Source organism: Pundamilia nyererei, unplaced genomic scaffold, assembly GCF_000239375.1.
Source record: "Pundamilia nyererei isolate P.nyererei 1_Seehausen unplaced genomic scaffold, PunNye1.0 scaffold00014, whole genome shotgun sequence".
In the NCBI taxonomy this organism is placed as follows: Eukaryota; Metazoa; Chordata; class Actinopteri; order Cichliformes; family Cichlidae; genus Pundamilia; species Pundamilia nyererei.
The window spans coordinates 712,590-735,180 of record NW_005187415.1 but is presented as its reverse complement, the minus strand read 5'-3'; the positions used below and the strand labels follow the sequence as shown (position 1 = coordinate 735,180).

General features: G+C 41.2%; 1 protein-coding gene across 1 annotated transcript in view; it reads right to left on the bottom strand.

The window, feature by feature from the left end:
* The window catches only part of LOC102193326 (copine-8), a 104,888-nt gene that overhangs the window by 70,118 nt on the left and 12,179 nt on the right, over positions 1–22,591 (bottom strand). The window lies entirely within an intron of this gene.

Genomic DNA, 22,591 nt, shown 5'->3' with positions numbered 1-22,591 from the left:
ACACTGACTATTTATGTTCCCGGCTTCACATTGTGTTTACAGTAAACCTGCGAAGCGTCCTGATGAGGTGCAGGAGTACAAAAAATATAACATCCAAAGTGCTGTGTAACCACATTAGACACCATGCTGCTTATATTCACAGTTAACATATACAGTACAGACAAAGATAACCCGAGTAATTACAAAATGCAGCTTTTGAATGATGATTTTATTTGTTAAGGGAAAACAATATCCAAAGCTACTTTGCACTGTGAGGAAAAGTAACTGCTCCCTAAACCTAATAACAAGAACTGCAATCAGCCGTTTGCAGTAACTGGCAATGAGTCTTTTGCTTAGCTTTGGAGAAATTTTGAACCACTCTTCTTTGCAGAATTGTTTTAATTCAGCCACACTGGAGGGTTCCTGAGCATGAATGGCCTGTTTATGGTTATACCAAAGCATCTCAATCGGATCAAGTCTTCGTTTTGCTTTTTGAGACATTGAGAGGATCTGCTGGTCTGCTTTGGATCATTGTCCCCGCTGCATAACCCAAGTGCGCATGAGCTTCAGAGCATGAACTGATGATTGGCCATACTCCTTCAGGATTTTCTGCAAGTCGTCCTGAAGCAGCCAAGCAGCCCCAGATCATCACACTACCACCACCATGTTTGACCGATGCTTTGATGTACTTTGTATGAAATGCTGTGTTAGTTTCATGTCAGATTTAACAAGATACTAACCTTCCAAAAAGTTCAACTTATTCTCATCGATCCACAAACTGACTCCACATTTTTCAAAAAGTCTTCAGGATCAACATTTTTTCTTGGCAGATGTGAGGCGAGCCTTTATGTTCTCTTTGGTCCACAGTGGTTTTTACTCCCATGGTCAAGTCTCTTGCTTATTGTTGAATCATGAACTCTGACCTTAACTGAGACAACTGAGGCCTGCAATTCTTTAAATATTGTTCTGGGTTCTTCTGTGACTTCCTGGATAAGTTGTTGTACCTGCACTCTTGGAGTAATTTTGGTACTCTAGGCTGGCCGATCCTCGAAAGCTTCACGACTGTTCCAGATTTTCTTCCTTTGTGGATAATGGCTGTCTCTATGGTTCTCTGGGAGTCGCAACACTTTATTTAAGTGATTTCTTAATTTGCTAGCTCTGGCAGTAATCAGGCCTGGGTGTGGCTAGTGAAACTGTACTAAGTTTTCCCAAAAAAACATGCACGTATTATTATCCTCCACGTCAAATACCTGAAAATCTTTTGATGGTTACATCAACATTTAGAGAATAAATCCACAATAACAACACAACCGCTAGTTTATACAACTAATAATAGAAGTTCAAACTTTTAATGGGAATTCAGTCTTTATGGTGCTTCACTCTTTGCTTCAAAAACACCAAGTTTGAGCTAATCTTCTCAGTGACGACTCATTGTAGTGTGCAGCCCTCCAAACTTGTGTTTCAGCCAAGATGGGCATTAATACAACCATGAAGAATTTATGCTTCCCCCCCTCCAACAAAGAAAAGAGCTGAGATGATATAAAAACAGCATGACAGCTTATGATTACTTCTGATTTCTGAATAATAAGATCGAGGATGCTGAGGATAGTCACACCTGGAGAGGAGAGAAGAAGAGATCAGAGAGCAGAACACTAACAGGATCACTAACTTGTCACTTTGGTGAAATCAGCCTGTACAGAGCTCTGCATGAATAGAAATCTTCTTCCCAATCACTCTACTCCATGTGACATGCCCCGGCTGCACAAAGGGCATGAAAGATATGGATAATGTTTCCCATCATCCTTTCAATCCCAGGGCTTGTGGCAGACTTTTAAAGGCTCTAAGACAAAGCCCTGAAACCATCGACGGCTTAAGAGTATCAAGGCTTCGAGCTGCTTTCCAGTACCAGCGTTGCTGTCACAGTTTTGTTTCTTTCAGCTCACTTCTCTCTCTGTTTCTGTACTTACTTCCTCTCTGTCTTTCTTTCATGTGAACCTATCAACACAATCTATGACATGTTTCTCTCTGTCTCACTCTTGCATTTGCTCTAAAAGCAAAAAAACCCAACCTCTTGGTATCCCGGCGGTCCTTCCTGCTTGTTTGCTTCTCAGCTCACTCTGTCGCTCATTTGAAAATTGTAGCCTCACTTATGTCAGAGCATTTACTGCAAATGCAGCACACATAATGATTTGTTGTCACTCTGACGCGGTTATTTGAACTCGAGTATGTCAAATTACAGGTTTGAGGTCAGATTTCTGTTTGAGTTTCCTCCCATAATCCACAGACACACAAATCATTTATATGTCTAATTGCTTGTTTTGTTGTCTGTCCATGGTGTGACTACACTGGCCTCAGTGACCATTTCTACACGACCACAACAATCCAGCTGAGATGTTTACAGGGCGGGAACAAGTCCACCCATAATCCAAGGTACAAATCCAGTTACAATGATTAACCCCGTTCAACATACCAAGAAAATATTCTGTGGTCTGTTGCAGGTGAACACAAACTCTGTGTCTCTTATCAGCACGTCTGTCTTTTACAAAAAGATTTAAAAACTTGAGTCAGATATTTTTATGTCTCCACAAATGCCACCATTCAACACGGGATATTTTCAGCAACACAAAATCTGCTATTTGGCGGCATCTTTGTCGATACACGCCTAGACACCAGCCTAAATCTAGTTTGTCAGCTGAGCTGCACTAATTAGGCTAACCAACATTACTAGATCTCACATGTCAGAAAAATTATTTTTGCTAATGAATTGTGTGCTTTGAATTCTTCTTAGATCACTGAAAGTATTCTTGCTGATTGAAAACTAAAGTGTCAGTTTAATGGATTTTAATTGGGCTGCTTTTAACTGCATCAGTCAGCACATAAAATTGAGAATGATAAAAATGAGACTGTACTGTCAAATGACACAACAAGTGTATTGGTCATAGTGCCTTTTACAATAAAGTAAATAACTAAATAAGCATTACTGTTTTGATCTAGCTGGTAGGTGCTGTTGCTTAAAAACCTTAGAAATTGTCTGATTTTAGAAGACAGCAATGAAAAAACGTTATGTTTTTAACTGAAACAAGCAAACTAAAAAGTGCAGTTGTTCTGTGTTTTACTGGGCTTCACATGAATAACTCACTCCTATTTAGTTATAATGAAAACATGCAACATGCACTGTAATCTATAAATCAATCCAACATTGATTAATTTTGGAGGAAATGTCAAATAGTGCAGCAATATAAATTCTCCTCAGGCCTGTTTGTGTTGTCGACAGTAAATAAAATCCAAGTACATTTATTTCCAAAGATTTTAAAGCAAATAAATTGGATGAACTGTAAGTAAAAAACTAAATGGACACTGTTTAAGTGCCCATTAATGCAAATATCTGATCAACCTAAGTTCAAACTCAGCATGACAATGGAGAAACAGGGTGATTTAAGTGACTTTAAATTAGGGCTGTGCAATATGACCAAAATCTCATATCCCGATAGAAGACATTTATCGTCCTGACAACAATATATATTAAAAAATGTAACATTTTCTGTAAATTCTGTGAATCTCGGGCAACTCGACTTGTTTGAAGTGTTTTCAGCTGGCGTCGTGTACCTGGAGTCGAGTGTTTTGACCGATGCATGAAACTATACATTTTTAGGCATAACTTGTAACGGCTACCGTTTTCTTTGTGAGTATTTATTACACGGCGTGCTGCGGGCTAAGCTTTATTTGGAGCACCTGACGGCTCTTTTTTGCTTCTCATTAGTAAACTCTCTCCATACTCTTTTACGTGACTCTTGCATAGGTGATCCGTGTCAGACTTTTCATAACCAAAGCATGCCCATGCTACAGAGGTAGCCCCTCGTTTAGAAATAAGGTCCTCAATTTGTTTTGACTGGTCTTTCTGTTTGTCATCGTTTCAGTTTATTTTGAAAAATCTCAACAGGGTCTTCCGCTTTATTGTGAAAGGTTTATGTGGAAAATAAACAAGCGGACGGCGGAGCAGTGTTTACCGTCGTTGTAAAAACAGTCGTTTATCCATCAGTAGTTTGGTTATTTTAAATATAAGAGAAAGAAAGAAGTTTAAGAAATAAATATTGCTAATACAGTGACCATCAAAACAATGAAAAAATATTGCTGTAAACGGTTTATTTTGCGACACCACAAAACAAACGATAGCGTAATATAAAACGATATACGTTTTCATATAGTCATCCGATACATATCGTTATATCGAACAGCCCTACTTCAAATGTGCAGATGTGCTGGTGCCAAACAGCTCCAGCTACTCTCAGGATTTGACAAACTGCTGGGATTTTCCTAAACAAACACGTCTAGGTAGTGCTGGGCGATATGACAATATATATCGTGTCGATGACAGAAAAGTGTCTATTGTGCCATTTGTCTTCTATCATTTCTATCATTTCTAACCTAATTTTATAAATTATTACATGAAATATACCATTAAATAGCCTGTGGCAAATATATTAGTGTTGTCTCCTCACTATACATACTCTTAACTTTATGCAAGACAAAATAAAGTATGAAAAAATGATATTTTTCGCAAAGAAACTCCGTCTTGTGGTTTTGCGACATGGTGCTGCTTTACGTGCACCCGGATTTGCGACATGCTTTACGGTAACTCAAAACGATGGACATGCGACAGGTTGCAGTTTCATGCCCGGACATGCAACAGGCAGAGACAGCTACACAGGCAGCCCAAGAAGAAGCACTTTTACCGAAAAGAGGGGGTACATCTGTGATTTGGTTACATTTTGGGTTCAACAGCACTAACACGGAGCAGAAGACGCCCATTTGCAAGCTATGCTATAAAACTATTCCTGCACCCGATGGCAACACAACAAATCTCTCCTATCACCTACAGAAGGTCCACGAAAAAGAATGCTCAAGAATCCAGAAAATCCGAGCTAAACCAAGTTGTGGAACGACGGGAGCAAGTTGGGAAAAGAAAAACTATAGCTAGCCAAAGATACAGCAGTCTTTCACACAAGGCCCTTATAAGAAAACGTCCCAGCACCATAAACAAATCACAGGAGCCGTCTCGTGTTACATTTGTAAAGGCATGGCCCCTGTTTATGTAGTTGAGACGGACAGCTTTCGTGACCTCGTCAAAGTCCTTATAAGTCGAGTTGCCTCGCTTATATGACGCATGCCGGGCCAAAGTAGAGACGGATGTTTGCAGTGTCGTGCATTATGCCTTGACGACTGACCTATGGACGAGCAGAGATACGCAGCCCTACATGAGCGTAACCATCCATGTCATTAACAAAGACTGCACCCTCTGCGCTCGCTGTTTACAGACTGCGTACTTTCCAGATGACCACGGGTCAGGTGGTATATCGTGATATATATCGTCATCGTGATATAAAATAATTCATATCGTGATAAATATTTTTTCCATATCGCCCAGCACTACGTCTAGGGTTTACAGAGAAGGGTCCGATAAAAAGAAAATATCAAGTGAGCGTCAGTTTTCTCGAAGAAAATACTCGTTGATGTCAGAGGTCAGAGTGCTTCCAACAGTAACTCAAAAGCATTCATTACAACCACAGCACGCAGAAGAGCACCTCACACAACATACTAAACCTTGAAGCTCATGAGGAGACGAGGAGAAGAATGCTACTTGTGTCAGGTAAGAACTGAGGAATTGTTGCCTGGTTTGATGTGTCTCAATTTCTCAATTGCTGTGACATTTGCATGGTAGGGTCAGAATTTAGTATAATCAACATGAAAACAAGCATCCATTCTGCCTTAGTATTGATGTATTTTATGGTTATTTTATAGTTTTTTTTTCTTAGTCTTTTATTTCTAAATCCCCTTAATCATGTAACAAAGCAACTAACTCAGCTTTGCCCTTTCTGAGCTCATGTATTACACTGATTATACCACTGCAAGCACAACTCATTTATTTGATAAATGAATGAGCTCATTTGAGGATTAGCACACACTTCTCTTTTTAAACAAGCAGTGCATCCGTTTTCTGAACCCTTAGGTAAACAGAGAGAAGCACAGGGAACACCGGGAATTAAAAATCCTTACAAACAAAAGAAAATAACAGACAAACAAAACAAATAAATAAATAAGGACACGGTGGTGACAATTATATCCTTGCCCTTTGTCAATTCGTTTTGAAGTAACTGTGAGGCCTCACAGCAGAGCTGCTCATGCTCATTTAGCACAGTCTTTAACACTGTTTAAAGAATATTCAAAGACTCGCTTTTTTCTGATTTAGCTCATTCAAGATGGCTTCTTAAGCCGTCAAACTATAACTAATCTTTATTTAACTAAGGAGACAAGGAACAAACCACTTTCACCGTGTAACTATGGTAGCCCTGAAAGGTCAAGTTTCATTTATTTTTGTGCAGTAGGCTAGTAAGGTTTACACTACCTCACAACACTTTGGCCTTCGATCCACAGACTGTATATAAAATGGTCACTGCCAATTAGTTTTGACTCCACATTTTGACGCCTCATTGTCAGTCCTCTGAGTGACACAGTATTATCTTTTCATAGCCAGCATTGAGCATATTTGGATAAGAAGGTGAAGTTATCCACTAACGCCAGCAAGCTAGGTTAGCTAGCGACATATCTTAATCCTGCAGGGGAAGATACGCATACCTGCTAAGTAGTGCCCGGTAACAGATAAATAAAATGCTACAATATTAAATATCCAAGTTCAATGAGTGTTACTATTTGTCAGCTAATTGCATTTTAATGCTCTTAAAGGCACCAGCACCACAGTAACAGCCAAAGGTGTGAAACGCAAGGCCTACTAAACTACTGGCTGCAGCCCCCTGTTTGGCATGACCGGCAATCGGCAGCAGTCGTGCCCCTAACTTTAAAGATTAACCGACTCCACACAGGTGAGAACTTAAAAGAATTTCCCCAACCTACATTTTTTTATGAAGGGAGACTACCCATGTTTTTGTACGGGGCAATTAATATGCTGTTTAATATTAAGCTGGACATTTTTACAGATTCTGAGAGGTGGACTGAGATGGGCCTCAAGCAGCTGTTGGAACATCTGCAGTTTTTGGCACTAAGGTACACATTATTAGACAGCTTCATTATCTTGAGGGCACCGGGGTGCAAAAATGCTTTTTAATGCTTTTACTTACAGAGGTGCTCGCTCTTGGAGCCCTCCTCAAGTGGCCATTAGAGGAACTGCAGTTTCTGACAGTTTTGCAGTTGTTCCATTTTCCAGCCTTGTAGTTTGATGCTTAGTTCTTTTTTGCAAAGAGATTCATACTACTTCTGATTCATGATATGTTGGTGACTGTCATAAAAACTCAACAGAAACTACAGGAAGAGAACTGATGCATTTAGTGATCACTAACCATTTAAATTGGCACACTGTAACGGTACCTTTACCTGGAATTACAGTTTCTACTTCTATCTGTTACCATTTCCTGACAACTGTATTCCCAACTGGCCACAAGGGTTCAAAGTGCAGCAGCATGACCATTACTGCACACGCACCCACAAGTGCTGCATGTAGTCAGTGTTGCACATACTAAAAACAAATGTGTCACAGCCAAGATCATAACAACAGAAACAAGCCACAGTCACAGTGACAGCTATGTCATCCCGTGTCTGCTGTCACAATCACAGGCGATGACGGTGAATGGTGAATCAACTCTTCTTCGTTCGAAATAAGTCGGTGCGGCCACAGCCTCCTCTCGCTGTAAGCAAAAGTGTGGCGAGGTAAAGCAAAACAGCCCTCTAAGAAGTCTTATTGTGACTTTACGAATAAACCTAGACATCAGATGATGAACACACACATTTATGCTATAAAACACTCTCACCACTGCAATAATGTGTCAGCATGGAGGTGTAGTTAGGGGCACATGTCCGAATAGAATATTCAAGAGTTGAATCTGAGGCTCTACAGACTGACTGCTGCTCAAAGCACATCACACATGGTGGCACTCCAAATGAGCTCCTGGGCTCCCCCTGCATGTATATACTCTGTGAGTGTGTGTGTGTGTGTGTTTTCGTATGTGTGATTACGTTGTCAGGATTTCCACTTCAGAGGATAATGTGAATGAGTCATGGCTCACTCTTTTTCCTCTCGCTCCTTCTCTCTTTTTATCCAGAGGCAGACAGCGGAAAGCGAAAAGCTGCCATCCGAGTCACAGAGAGGTCTGCAGGAATAAAGACTCAAATAGTGTTTGTATTTTTAGCACAGTTTCCCAGAAACGCTCATCTCGTGGCAGCGATTTGGAATTTTGATGCTTTTATTTTTGTAATTTAAATGTTGTGCAATATTTTGCAGTCTACACTATGAAGAAAGGAATAAAATTCAACCACTGGCAAAAAAGCGCACCTCTCATTCCCCTCTCAAAATATTGATTTCTACAATAAAGTACCCCGAGGCTTACCACTTTGGGTATGTTTACAGCTTCCTCTCTGTGTCATTCTTCCCAAACACCACCTTTGGCATCTGCTCTAGCTCCCAGTCATTCTGCTGCTGCTCAGTGATGGAGAACTCATTTTCTTGATTCCAGATCACAAAACAAATCACAAATGTTTAAGTGAAGGAAATGCTAAACCCTTTGGTAACTTAGTTACTCCTACATGTGTTCATTCGGGGGGTTTTCTTTGTGGAAATACGGTTATTAAATAACAGTAATCTTTTCGCTACCTCAAAAGAACTGCTGCATTATAAATCCTGCATGCCCTACTAAAATAATCGAGATTTCAGCTGTAAAATTTACTTTTCAACTGATAAAGGCCATTTTCCATGCAGTCACCTCTGTGGCTTTGTAGAGGTGATGGCCAGTACAGGCAGAGGACCATAGATCCTCCCAGTTTAATGACTGTGTTGTTGGACGCCTACATTTCTGCCTTTTACCAAAAACGTTTAAAACTTCAGAATTGGTTAAATGACTACAGCTGTTGTTTCTTTTCCTTATTTTTTGTACATGTATGTATGTTATGCTAATGCATTTGTGAATGCAGAGATCCCTGTTATGCACGGAAGCCCCACCCACTGGCTGTTCAGGCAGCCAATCAAAAGAAAGCTCTCCTTAACAGGAAAGAGGAAGAAAAAAAAAAAAGCTGAAACAACTGGTTTCAGAAAAGCAGATGAACTGAGGACCCGACTGGTATAAGATCAAGGTTACGTTTAAAAATCGATGAGTGTAGGCGAGTCATTTTTCATGGTTCATGTAACATCTGCTCAGGAAAAAAAATGCTTATTAAATACAAAACAAAAATGATTAGCCAACAGATAATGTCGCTTTAACACTGGTTTGTTTTGGGGGTTTTTTATTACTAGATTAGAAGTGAAGTAATGAGAAGCTTCTCTTTTCTAATGTATTTCCTGCAGCCGGGACGCTGCACTAATTAAAACTCATTCATTATTTAAGCAACCTATTCCAAGCCAGCTAGTTAAGTTTACGCACCAAAACTACTTAGTTTGATTTAGGAACTATTGTGGTTTGGGTTAAAATATGCCCGTGTACAACATTAACCTTCACACTGCAGAGCTTCAAAGTATCTAGACAACACCAGTTTTTACCAATTCTCTGCAGATTTTAAGGTCCAAGCGATTAACTAAATAGTTAAAAAACATACAGCAAACTTACCTTATGGTGATCTCTTGGGACATCGTCTTAGTAACATCATGTATTGATCTCTGATTAATGTTTGCATTATTATTAACTTTACAAAACTTTACATTGTGAATATGTTACATTTATGTTTAAAATAAAACTGATGATGTGACATCATAATGTAAGTTCAATTATGTCTCTGTTATGTTAGAAAAACACATCACATTTACAATATTCTACTTTTTTTGCAACATTACAGAAGAGTCTCTGTGCAGACTGGTTACTTTACTGGTTACTTTACTATTACTATTTACTATTACTATTTACTATTACTTTATTATTACTACTAATACTATTATCAATATTTGTTGATTTAACAATACAATACAATATTTTGGATGATATATTTTTCTTTTAGACATGAAACAAACAGATTTCCCCCACATTTTTATGTGGACTGGATTTTGTTGGATTACCATCTGCCCGACTCTGCTTGCAGTGAGTTCTATGGATGGCAAAATATTCCCCCACATGGGTGTTTATCCCACCTGTCCTTCTCCATTTTTCATTCATCAGGCCATGACAAATCCAGGTACCGATAGATCAATAAATAGCTAATACCTTGCAATAACAGCTCACCGATAGGTTGGTCAGACTCTACACAGAGCAATGTTGTCACGACTGTCACGACTTACACACAGACTGGTTACTTTGCAAGAACATGACTGATGGAGGAGCAATGTTGTCACGACTTACAACATTTGACCAGATTGACTTTTTAACAAGCAGTTCTGTTTACTTTAGTTTCTTAAAATGCAACAAGAATCATATAAACAAAGTTTGTTTTTTTCATCAACTTTAGTCTCATGCTCTAACCCTCTGCTGCACAGATTCAAAGTACAACTCACATAACACAAGCAAAAGTCACAGGCAGGTATGACAGTGCTGATCCCACACTGCTGTCGAACCGTGCCTCCTCCCTCCTGGGGGCAAACGATAGCAGTACAGTCCCCTGACATCCCGGCCCTGCCTCTGATGCATCACCTGTGACAGCTGTCAGTCACTGCATCAGGAAGGGGAAATCCGATATACCAGATGGATAGCAAAGACTATTTTTTAATGCTCATTTCCCACGTCAGCCTCCCTCTAAGCATGTAAAAACACAAAGGAATAACTTTTTTAAAAAAACACGGGGGAAGGCAGGGGGAGAGGAGAGGTATGTCACTGTGACAGACACAGAGAGAGAGGGTGAAGCAGCATCTCCAGCTAATGTGACAGCCCTCTAATTATATGATGAAGCTTCAATGTGGGGTCAGAGGGGGGTTATTGCTCTTTGTCTCCTACCTACACAAACTGGAGACACACTCCTGTGAATTTGCTCGTCGGGGGTGGTGCTGGTTGAAAGCTGCATGATAGCAGGAGTGTGGGGACAGTTACCATGGCAACTGCCGAGAGCCAATTGGGACCACTTGACTGAGTTGACTGACAGTTGCTGTATTGCGTTGTTTTTGCACCCGACTCAACGAGCGGAGGGATGCCATCGGTGCTGAGATACCCGTGTCGCTCACCTTCCCCACCTTCGTTTTTCTCACCTCCACTCTCGGGTCTCAGCCTCCCCTTCCCTTTGATCTATTTTCTTCCACCCCTCCGTCCTTTTCCCACTTCCCCTCTTCATCTCCCCCCTCCTATTTTTAAATGAACAAACACATTCCTAGTGCCGGCTTCAGAGGCCGCGTCCCGGACAGTGTGTTACCTCTACAACGCAGCAGCAAAACCCCTTGGGAACCTTGCAAGCCTGTCCAATGTTACAGAAATAAATTGGGTTTTTAGCCCACTCGATGAGGGCAGAGAGAGGAGAGGAGAGGAGAGGAGAGAGCACTACACCAGGAAAAACACAGGTGTTGAGTGAAAGAGTTACATACTGAGAAAAAAAGAAAAACAGCAATCCATCTAATTATCCGTCCCAAACTGTGAAAGCAGCAGCGAGCGGAAGCTTTTGTGTGTGTGTGTTTCAGACTGTGTCTTAATCTGCTCTATTTCTGTCGTTTGGACTCTATTTGCAGTCCAGGCTTAACCACGGGCACAGAGAAAGAGAGAAAAGTTGAGAGGGAGAGTGTGAAAAGAGGAGAGGGGTTTAAAAGCCACAGAACATGGAGGTGCAGAGAGCAGCGGCGGCGCGGCGGCGCGGCGGTGGCTCAAGCTGGAGCTCTGAGGCTAAGATTTTCCTTTTCTGTAAATGATGATTTCTGTAAATCATCTCACCCCCCACGTTTTCTGTTCAAATTTTCAAATTTTGGAGCCAAAAACAGGAAATCCAAGCAACCTTGTGAATCAGTATTTACGCTTGACTTGCAGTTTTTGTTTTTTTCTTCAGTCAGTCTAATTGTCTAATTAACTTAGAGTTTAAATGTCATTTTGGATGAAGACTACTGCAAATTTAGACAAAATATTGAACTTTTTGTCATGTTGTCATCATCACTTTTCAGATTAATATTATTTTTGCTGTTGTCGCCTCTCGTAGTTGGTGCATGAGCACATTTTGGCTGTCAGTTATTGGTAACACATTCAACAAAGAGATTTTTCCACTCTACATTTCAAACGTGGTTTCATGTAAAAATAACAATTAACAGTTTCCTACCATCCAGTATTTAAAAAAAAAAAGCCAGCTTTAACAGTCCCATGTTATCACACATTTCCATGACACCTTACAGTGCAGAGTAATCGTTTAACCCGTGTGCAGAGTGTGCCTTATGTCAGCCTCATTATGTTGACTTTACGGTCAATTACATGACATGATGTGACAGCAGAGTGAATGTCTTTTTCCAGGACAGGGACTCCTGGAAAAAGACTGAAATCCCGCTGTATAAATGAGGAAGCAGCTCCTTTGAGCTATACCGAATGCCCTAAACTATATATAAGTATACTTAAAACAGTGCTCCGCTTCAAATGAGGAGGCTAGATTAACTGCTCCACCTCCAAATATTCCTGCTGTGATTCAAATGAATTGTATTTCTGAGATTCATTCGTTTGAGATTAGCATCCACACCACTGTGCAGAAACTGTTTACACATTAGTGTTACTGGTTTTCTAGATAAGTACTGTTTTCCACCTTCTTTAATTACAACTTCCCATTATGTGGAGAGAGGCGTTGCCATGTTAAAACGATAGTTACTGGTCTTCTCTGGAAGTCAGAGAGTCTGGTTGGGAGCATCTTTTGGCGTTGATGGCGCCTTTATAGACGTACAAGCTGCCGTTTCACCTGTACCATCAGAGACGTAGTTATTCCCCACTGTAGTCTGGAGGACTAAACAGAAGTTCAAATTCCAATTCGACTAACCGCTGATGAGTTTTCCACTTTGCTCAGTCATTTTGAACTAACTTTGGCTGAGCCGAGCAGCATTTCTGGATGTTCACATAGGGCTTCTATTCTAATGTGCAGTCGTGGCTGCACGGTGACCTGTGTTCTCAAAGTGTTCCTGAGCCCGTGCAATGACTTCCATGACACAATCACGCCTGTCTTTAATGCAGTGCTACTTGAGGCCCTGAAGATGCTGATCATCAAATACCGATTCTCCAGATTTTTATCTTTTGATCATATTATGTAATGCATATAATAAGACACAATTTTTCACAATTTTACACTGAGGAACATTAGTGCAAATTATTTTTCCAAAATTAGTTACTTCTCTAAATTAAACTAAACTCTAAAAACTCGAAAAAACTCGAAATCTCTAAGATGCCCCTCTCATACAACGTCATGTTACTCACCCATTGCAAATTAACCTAAGGAGTTGCAATGCATTCTTCTTTTTAGAGATACATTGCTGCCATCAAATTCAAAATGGTGTCAATTAGAAGGGGAAGTTTTAAATGTTTGGCTGACTAGTCTCAAATATCCCCACTAAACTGTTTATTCTGTAGAAATAACTGTCACCTGCTCAGATGCAGAACACAAGCGCGTCTTATTCTGTCTCCACTTTTCTAACCTCGCCTGCACTCAGCTGAGCTTTTACAGATCTTGAATTATTCTCCAGTCCTTAAATCATTACTCTTCATCCTTACTGCAGTATTCTTTATTTCCAAGTGTCCTGTTCTTATGGGAGATGGGTTTCTCTCACTGAGTCCTGAGCATTAATTCCTGCTGTTTACTCCTTCTTTTCTCCCCAATGCTCTCCCTCTCTCCTTTCTGTCGTTCTCTAGGTTTGACCATGACCTGAATAGGCTTTGTGCAAACTACACCATCTCACTGAACTAGTTACAGTTACACACATGTAGACACGCACAAAACCACACAGGACATCCTGTGTATGGTCCAGTGATTTTCCAGTTCAGCTACTCCCGATGTACACTGCCTCACTGATGCACAACCTGTACTCAGGAACTTCCCAATTACTGTATTAATACTTCAGATTTAACAACTCTTCGTACATCAGCTTAATAACACACACAGGCAAGTCTGCGATACCGAGACAGCACTACTGTAAGGGTGCAAATCTAGACAGTTCTTGTCTTAAAGAGTCTGCTATAAATACATGAGAACAGTACCGTACACAATTCAATCATGATTGCATAATCAGTACCAAAAATGGCTACTGAAGAATAGAGGTGGGTTTGGGAAGTCTTTACACTTGCGTACAAACATTAGGTTGTCTATGCATGGAAAAACAAGGAAACTCCACAAGGAAAAATGATTACTACTAATCCTGGCATATTAAAGGAGATCTATCGTGCTTTTTCTTTGACTCTGTCATGCATTTACAGTTACCGTGGCTAATACTCATCTTAGTTTTGAACAGTAACCAACAAGTAACCACTGAGTCAAAAGCTGAGTCAGGCTTCAGGTTACTCTAAATGCTCTGTTTCACTGTTTTCTTCCCCATCTTGGCCTTGCATCATGTCATAGAGATAGAGGGCATCTAAGGCACAGAGCTCAGGCTGTGAGCACAGATGCCCTGCCCATCTGCTCAGTCATCCAATCAAAAGAAGGCTGGCTAAAAAAGTCTCAAAACTACAAAAGATTAATAAGAATTTCTTAAACTCTGAAATATGGCTCACAATAAAACTAAACTGAGCAAGACAGGACCTGTTCAAGCAAGCATACCAACAGCTAGAAGGAGCAATAAATGGCCTGTATTTGTATAGCGCTTTACTTAGCCCCTATGGACCCCAAAGTGCTTTACACTACATCCAGTCATTCACCCATTCACACACATATTCACACACTGGTGATGGCAAGCTACATTGTAGCCACAGCCGCCCTGGGGCGCACTGACAGAGGCGAGGCTGCCGGACACTGGCGCCACCGGGCCCTCTGACCACCACCAGTAGGCAACGGGTGAAGTATCTTACCCAAGGACACAACGACCGAGTCTGTCAGAGCCGGGCTCGAACCAGCAACCTTCCGATTACAAGACGAGCTGCCAACTCTTGAGCCACGATCGCTTAATTGTTCTCTACGGGTTTAACATCAGTTTTCTTATAAATGCAAAAGCAATTTATATATATTATATATACACTGGCACAAATGGAATCAAATGTAACACTTAACAAATAGAAATGCTAAAAATAAATCAGAAAGTGATTCCAAAAGAAGAGAGAATTCTTCTTTTTCCTGTAAGTGCAGACCTGCCAACCCTGAGCCGGAAAAGGCACCGGGAGCTGTGAGCTGCTAAAAGACTCGAGTGTTTATGCTGCGGGAAACCTTTTCGCCTCGCTGGGAGTGCTCTCATTAAATGTTAATACCAAAAATAATGCTTAATGGAGCTTTAAGGGCTTGTACCGAGAAGTGAATTCTCCTATTATCACAAGACTGCTGACCGAGAGGAAGGCTTTGCAATTTTTTTTCTCCCCAACAGTCTATTTAAAAATGAATCTGTAAACACTAAAATGGTTTAGAAATCATGGGGTTTCCATCACCCCGGGATTCACTTACTGAGTTTATGCGTGTGTGCGAATGTGTGGCCACGCTTAGCAACAGACCAGGAATATTCTTGGAAACACGTGGAGCGAGAGGAAACAACTGAGCATGCTCAACCGCTCTCAACAGGTCGCTGAGCACCGAGCTACACGTACCTGCTTCTTGGCTAGCTCTCCTTTGTGCCCACCCCTCATTTTTACTGATTTATCCAAAAAAAAATTTTCATTTGTTACAGAGCGTGAAGTAAAGCACATGCTGGCACAATCAATCCCCCCCCCCTCACGGTTTCTCCCTCACACACACACACACACACATATATTGAAGGAGAGCATCAGCAGCTTGTATTCTCTCTCTGCTTCTCTAGGAGGGCTGCCCTAATTCTTCCTGACAAGGGCTGGGAGAGCCAAGAGAACATCTCAACACACACAAACACGCGTGCCGAAATGTGCCACGCCACTATCACTCACGCACGGCACACAGCTACACATCTACATCTGTGCTAGTGGCATTTTACCTTAATTGCCTTTGTCACTGCTTTCAGTGCAGTTTAGTCCAACTCGGCTAGCTTCCTCCATCAACACATGTCACTGGCCAACGTATGACCGCAACTGCTAAAGAGGAACGAAGGTCAAATGTCTTCATCCAATTGAGAGCCGCCGAGCGTGACGTGCTTAGTCTGATAATATATATTAGTTTTAGATCTTTACGGTGCCGTGTTGTGTTATAATACAGCAGATGATAACCGAGGCTCGATCAGATAGAAATTCCTTGTGCTTGTGTGACGTGTTAGTGTGTTTGCGACTGATTAGTGGTGTGTAATTAGAGGCTACCCGGAGCTGGTGTGGGGGATAAGAGTGAGGAAGTGAGGAGGATGGAGGCATTTCTCTTTCTTTGTGCGGTGCCAACCTTCTTCCTTTCTCGTGTGTGTGCATGTTAGCTTCTGCCTGCTTGCAGTGCTATCAGTGGGGGGGGGAGAGACTTGTGTTTGTGCATGTGAGAGAAGACATGCATGGATGTGCAGGCTGAAGCTAGGGGCTTCTACATGAGGGAGACAGACAGGGAGAGCGGCAGCATCCCTGGAGGAATTCAAGCAGCCTCTATGCTATGTGACCAGGATAGAGATGACTTCATTAGGCCAGTCAGTTTCTCTCTCCCTCCCCCTCCTTCTGTCTTTGCCTTCCCCTAGCTGTACATAAAGCTGTGAGGGAGCTCTACTGTATGTCAAGTAATCTTACTTGTCAAATAGTCCAAATCTGGGTCGCAATAGCAATCTGAAAGCTTGGCTTGTTGTGTTTTTGTGAGACAGCGTGGAAAAAAAAATCCCAATCTGATACAGCCACTTCTCCATCCAGATATCAAACACACAAAATGTCCAAAAAATCTAATTGGCCGGGCAGAATCCACGGGAGATGTTGTGATTTGTTTTATTTTACCTTTATGTCTCACAGGAGGCGACTGACATCGGTGTGGAAATAAAATGTCAGAGCATCAAATGTGACTGAATTTTATATGTGTGTGCTGAAAATGTCATCAGCTGTCTGACTGATGGAGGGGGGGGCACAAGGCAGCACAAATGCCTGCAAGAGTGTGTGGGCAGGCGCGACTGGTTAAACACTTTGAAATGCATGTGTGCACATACAGTGTGTGTAATGTAGGTGTCAGCCCATATGGAGTCCTTCAGCTGAATGGCTCCATATGGGCTTTTTTTCTGTACATCTAGCTGATGGATGACTTTGCTCTTCTCTACTGTTCTTTGATGGACCACTGAGTCTGTGCTTTTATTGCCTGTGTCGACCAGAAGGTCAACAGGTCTTACTGCATAGGTCGTACTGGGACTTAGTCTCCACTAAATAATTTCAGGAAAATGACATCTTAATGAAAACAATCTGATATAAAATGTCTAAAGAACAGCTAGAAGCATGCGAAACAGTGTAAATATCAAGTATAGAGTCAGCCGAGTCCATAAAGTCAAGCTCAGCTACAGTCCCAGCAGATGAGCTGATTACTGTGATCTGCTGTATATAAAAAAGAAAAGCTCGGTACATGTTAACATTTTCATCTCAGTTCCAGTTTTGAATTTTGAATGGATAAAATTATTGCTGTTTTGTTCTCTTTTTTTAAAAAAACAACATTTTTAATATATTTAATATATAGCTACTGGTTCATCTGGTTTTATAAATCAAGTGCACCAATTTTCCTTTACAGTGGTGCAGAACATATTGCCTCTTATAGGAAGGGGCGAGCAAAGGCGAACTCACAGTTTAAGTAAATGGAGGCACTAATCGGCAAACTCCATCTAGAAGAAGCAAAAGGTATCTGCAGTAAAACGTGTTGCCTGAGGCTGCATTTCATTTCCAGATCTTTCAGTAGCACTCAACTGAGGCCTTATCAGGGTGTTAGCTTCACTTATCCACTGCAACTACCCTGCTGGTTTATGACCATTCACAAGTCCACAGCCACCTAGGCCTTGTGTTGCCTCCGTCTCCCCCAGCAAACATCTTGTGGTGCAGGCTGTAGACTGGCAGACAATGGTGCTGGTACTTATGAAATGGGCTTTAAGTCTGTACTTAATAGCTTAGACTATAGAAAACTCTGTGGCCCCCAGCACGTCTTAATTATAATTTTTTTATTTAAACTTTATTTAAAGTTTAAGTAAATCCCCAAGAAACAGAAACTATATCAAGTATTTAAATTGTTTATTATAAACCTGCCTACAGTTGCAGCTCATCTGCAAGCCACTTTGGAACCCACCCCCACCCCAGCTCTCGTTTCACATGCTTCTAATGTTAACAGTGTTACATCTGTTATGCACATGGATGGACACTGAGATCCCAGAGCCACAGCAAGACAATGTTAGCTTTGCTTTATCATAATAAATACCCTGACACTAAATATGATAGAAAACAACTGAATATGGTGAAAAAAATTTTAGACATCCCTGCTAGGAAAACACAACAAATATAAATTCCTGCAGAATGAAATCCCTTAAACCGCAACCGGGTCATGGCAGATGGCTGCTCCACCCCGATCCTTCCTGTTAAAAGGGAGTTTTTTCTTCCTACTGACGCCAAGTGCTTGTTATAGGAGGATCAGTTGATTTGGGGGTTTTACTCTATTGTTTTAGGGTGTTTACCTTACAATATAAAGGTAAAGTGTTGTTGTCATTTAGCGATAATAATAAATAAAACTGATAAATAAAACTGAACTAAATTAAAATGACAATCTTCCTTTCACTTAAGTGATCCTGACTGAACCCGCTTTTTCACAACTCCAAAGTGACTTTCCATCATTTATTCCCGACTCCATCAGTGACTCGGGAATAAATAATGTAGTCTTACAGCAAGTTGCTGGTGTTAAAGGTATGTGTGTCCTTGAGTCCATGTTTTATCACCTCCATTTAAAATAACACCACAGCTGTCCAACCTTGAGGGTCGGGCCATCATGTACGCTTATTTTCCCTTCACTTATTACTTCTGCATGCGGCAGTCAAGTAGTACATATCTGCTTTCTGTTTTTAATAGTGCGTGTGTGTGTGTGTGTGTGTGTGTGTGTGTGTACGTAGCCCTTGACATCTGTCAGTGACTTCTCTTCACCGTCTCCATCAGATCTTTATCAATGCATTTCTTCACCCTTTAGCTTTCCAGCCAGATTGATGGTGCAGAGGGATTGTATTAGCGTGCAGCTTGCATGTTGTGTACAGTACAAATAGACACACACATGTTGCGGCACTTTGCGCATACGCACCCGTCGACTTGCATAGCAAAAAAAAACCAAAACCACAAACTAAACACCCACAGTGAGCAAACAACAGAAGAACCAAGGTCGATAGTAATTTCCACAGAGTGCATAAATCTTTACTGACTTGAAAGCTCATACCTGATTACAGAAAAGCACTTTGGCCTATAGCTTGCATATGAGACACTCTCTCGGATGTATATTAACACACTGCGAGAGCAGCTCAGAAAATACTCAGAAAACAGAGCCGGGGTACAACAGAGAAGACAAAAGCATTACTTTCCAGTAGCACAGAAAGGGTTTCTTCAATACAGCTTTGTCTCAGTGATTGCCACCACCACTGTGTTCTCATCCAAAATCATTTGCGCTCCCCGCTGTTGAGAACCGCATGTAAACAGACGAGGGGAGAAAAAGTGATCGGCTGCTGCGTCACTACACACACACAGTCTTTTGTGCTTTTTGCCAGCATTGAACCAGCGCACAGCAGGCAATTCCATCTTCCCTTCAAAGTGATGGTTGTCAGCGACGTCTTCAATAAGAGCACTATTATGCGAGCTCTATGGGGCCAAAAAGGTCAACGCAATCACTTCCCATAGAAGGAGTGGGTGTGAGCACCCTGAAAATAGATAGCCAAGAGGGTCGTGACTTGTGATGTTAAAGGCTGGTAAGTGTAGCGCTCGGAGCAAAATAGTAAGCCGGGTGGTAAAATATTTTCCTGCAGCAAGAGAAACAGCAACCCACCTTTGTCCACAACAGCAAGAGAAGCACAGGTATAACTAATGATAGTAAAAGCGATGGAGACATTTAAAAAATATATATACCTGAATCCACCTGTGCACTTCCTGTTATGACAGGTCAAAAGATCTTCAGGACTTTAAGAGGGGCTTTAAAGGCGCCGCATGCAATCCAAAGCATGTGTCTTCAGGCGGTGTTACATTTTAGCTACACTTTATCTCAACAAATACCTTCACACTAAAATCTTTGATGATAACATTCTCATCATGAACGATAACAATTTCAGACGTCACTGCCAGGAATCCACAACAGAGGAACACATGAGTTTACATCTTAACATTAGTCATCCTTTCTCTGGGGGGGGTGTTGATGACCAAGAATGCGTTCATGATGGCTCAACTTTGCAAACTCTTGTGTGTCCAACCTACATTCTCCCAACCTACTTTTCATCCTTTTCTTGGCAGTGTCCCAATAACTCCAAGTGTCTTCCCTCTGCTTGCTTGTGATTCAATTAATTCACTCTTCGCTCCGTGTCAAAGCCTTGTTTCGTGTTATTTGCCCTCTCGCAAACGCTTTGTGATCAATAACACACAGTGTTGGGGAGTAACGGAATACATGTACCGCCGTTACGTATTTAAAATACAAAATATGAGTAACTGCATTCCGTTACAGTTACCGTTTAAAAAGGTGGTATTTAGAATGCAGTTACTTTGTTGAAATAAATGGATTACATGGTGGTATTTTCCTGTTTCATATTGTGGCGGGTCAGGACTGTTTGGGTTTGGTTTGACAGCTATGCTCTGTTGTTCCAGGCGGCAGCGTTACGGTTGCCATGGTTACAGGGTGACGCTCTCTCTCTGCGACTGTGTGTTTCCTGGGTGTTGTTGTTGTTGTGCTAAGCTAATAGACAGATTGCTACAGGCATAGCCCTAAAGAAAGTAGCCTCATGTTCAGTGTGGTCCGTGCTGCAGGGAGAATGGACTGCCATACCCGTTATGTGTCTGTGAGCGCGAGGAGGGAGAAAAAGGAGAGTGGAAAAGTACGAGCTGTCATCGAGCAGAAACGGGAGCTGGAAGCATGTAAATATAATAATAACCACTGCAGCCAAGAAGAGTGCCTGACGAGCCCAGTTGTAAGTAAGCTATTAAGACTCGACTGTACACCGTGTTCGTGTTTTCCTCCGAAAACAATAAGTTCCGTTGGAGCAGCCTTTCAACGCCTCTCTCTGTCTCAAACTTGACCCAGACAACAAAGTAAAGCTATTTTTCGGCTACAAACCCAACACGGAACCGACGTATTAGCCAGAAGTCCCTTTACTATGGAGGCGCGGACCTTCAGTAACAGTAATAAATCACAGCAATAGTACATCCATGCAGTTGTAAAAAGCATGATAATATATTAAGTAATCCAAAGTATTCAGAATACGTTACTCTCATTGAGTAACGTAACGGAATACGTTACAAAATACATGTTGGGGCATGTATTCTGTAATCTGTAGTGGAATACATTTTAAAAGTAACCTTCCCAACACTGACAACACAATGTGCTAATAAGGAGACCGAAATCAATCCGTTTTCCTTGCCTTGGGAAAAGATTACTGCAGACTGGAACACAATATTCATCTTTTTCAATCTTGGTGAAAGTTCAATAAAATATTTGGGTTGTCCTAAATCATCATTGAAAACTTTTTAAAAAAGAGCCACAAGGCTTAGCAACAGAGTAACCTGTATGTTTCACGATAGAAAAGGATTAAACCTGGAGAAGGTAAATGGTGAGGTGGTCTACAACTTCTGAGGAATGGAAATGTGGACCTTACTTTTATATTTATTGCTTAATGTGACGGTAAAATGCAAACTGCACAACTGCTGGTAACAAAGTGACAGTGACACAATACAAGCAACGGCACAGAGAGCATGCTGACACTAAGCCAGTAGTGAAGAGCTGACAATGATGTTAAAGCTCACTTCTAGCACTGTAGTCTTCACTTTTTCCTATACCTGTTTCTACAGCAGAATCACTATGGCGATGCTGGGAAGTGCTCTTTGGGCTGGTTTCAGACTCCGGTGGCTTTGTGTTTGTACTGCACTGAAATAAACACCTCATGTGTCCTCATTATTATAGGAATTTGTGTTTTTGTGTGGTAATGCAAACTGGTAATTCTGCAACAATGTATCTCAGGCCTCTTTACAGAGTAATCTAAAAGTAATCTAACGAGCAGTGTATCAAATTACAAACATCATTTAACACTCCCACTATACGACTAACAAAAAGACTAATCTTTTCATTGCATTCATTCCAGCCAGAGAAGTGCCAGATAAAAGTGGTAGCGCTAATGCAAGATTGTCAAACATCAAAACAGTATTTCAGCGTACGCCTGCAGTAGGCTGCTCTTTTACCGCTGCTTTACTGTCCTTTCATATACACAGCTATAGATAACACATTGTCCTAACATTGTAACACTCTGACTAAGCAGAACTGAGTTTGCAAAGCCATTTCATTCTGCATCAAGTCTATGCATATGAACAGTGTTGGGACTAACGCGTTATTAAGTAACGCGTTACAGTAACTACGTTATTATTGTGGTAACGAGCACGGTAACTAGTTATTATGCCAAAACCGGGAACGCGTTACTCGTTACTGGGATTTAGATAGG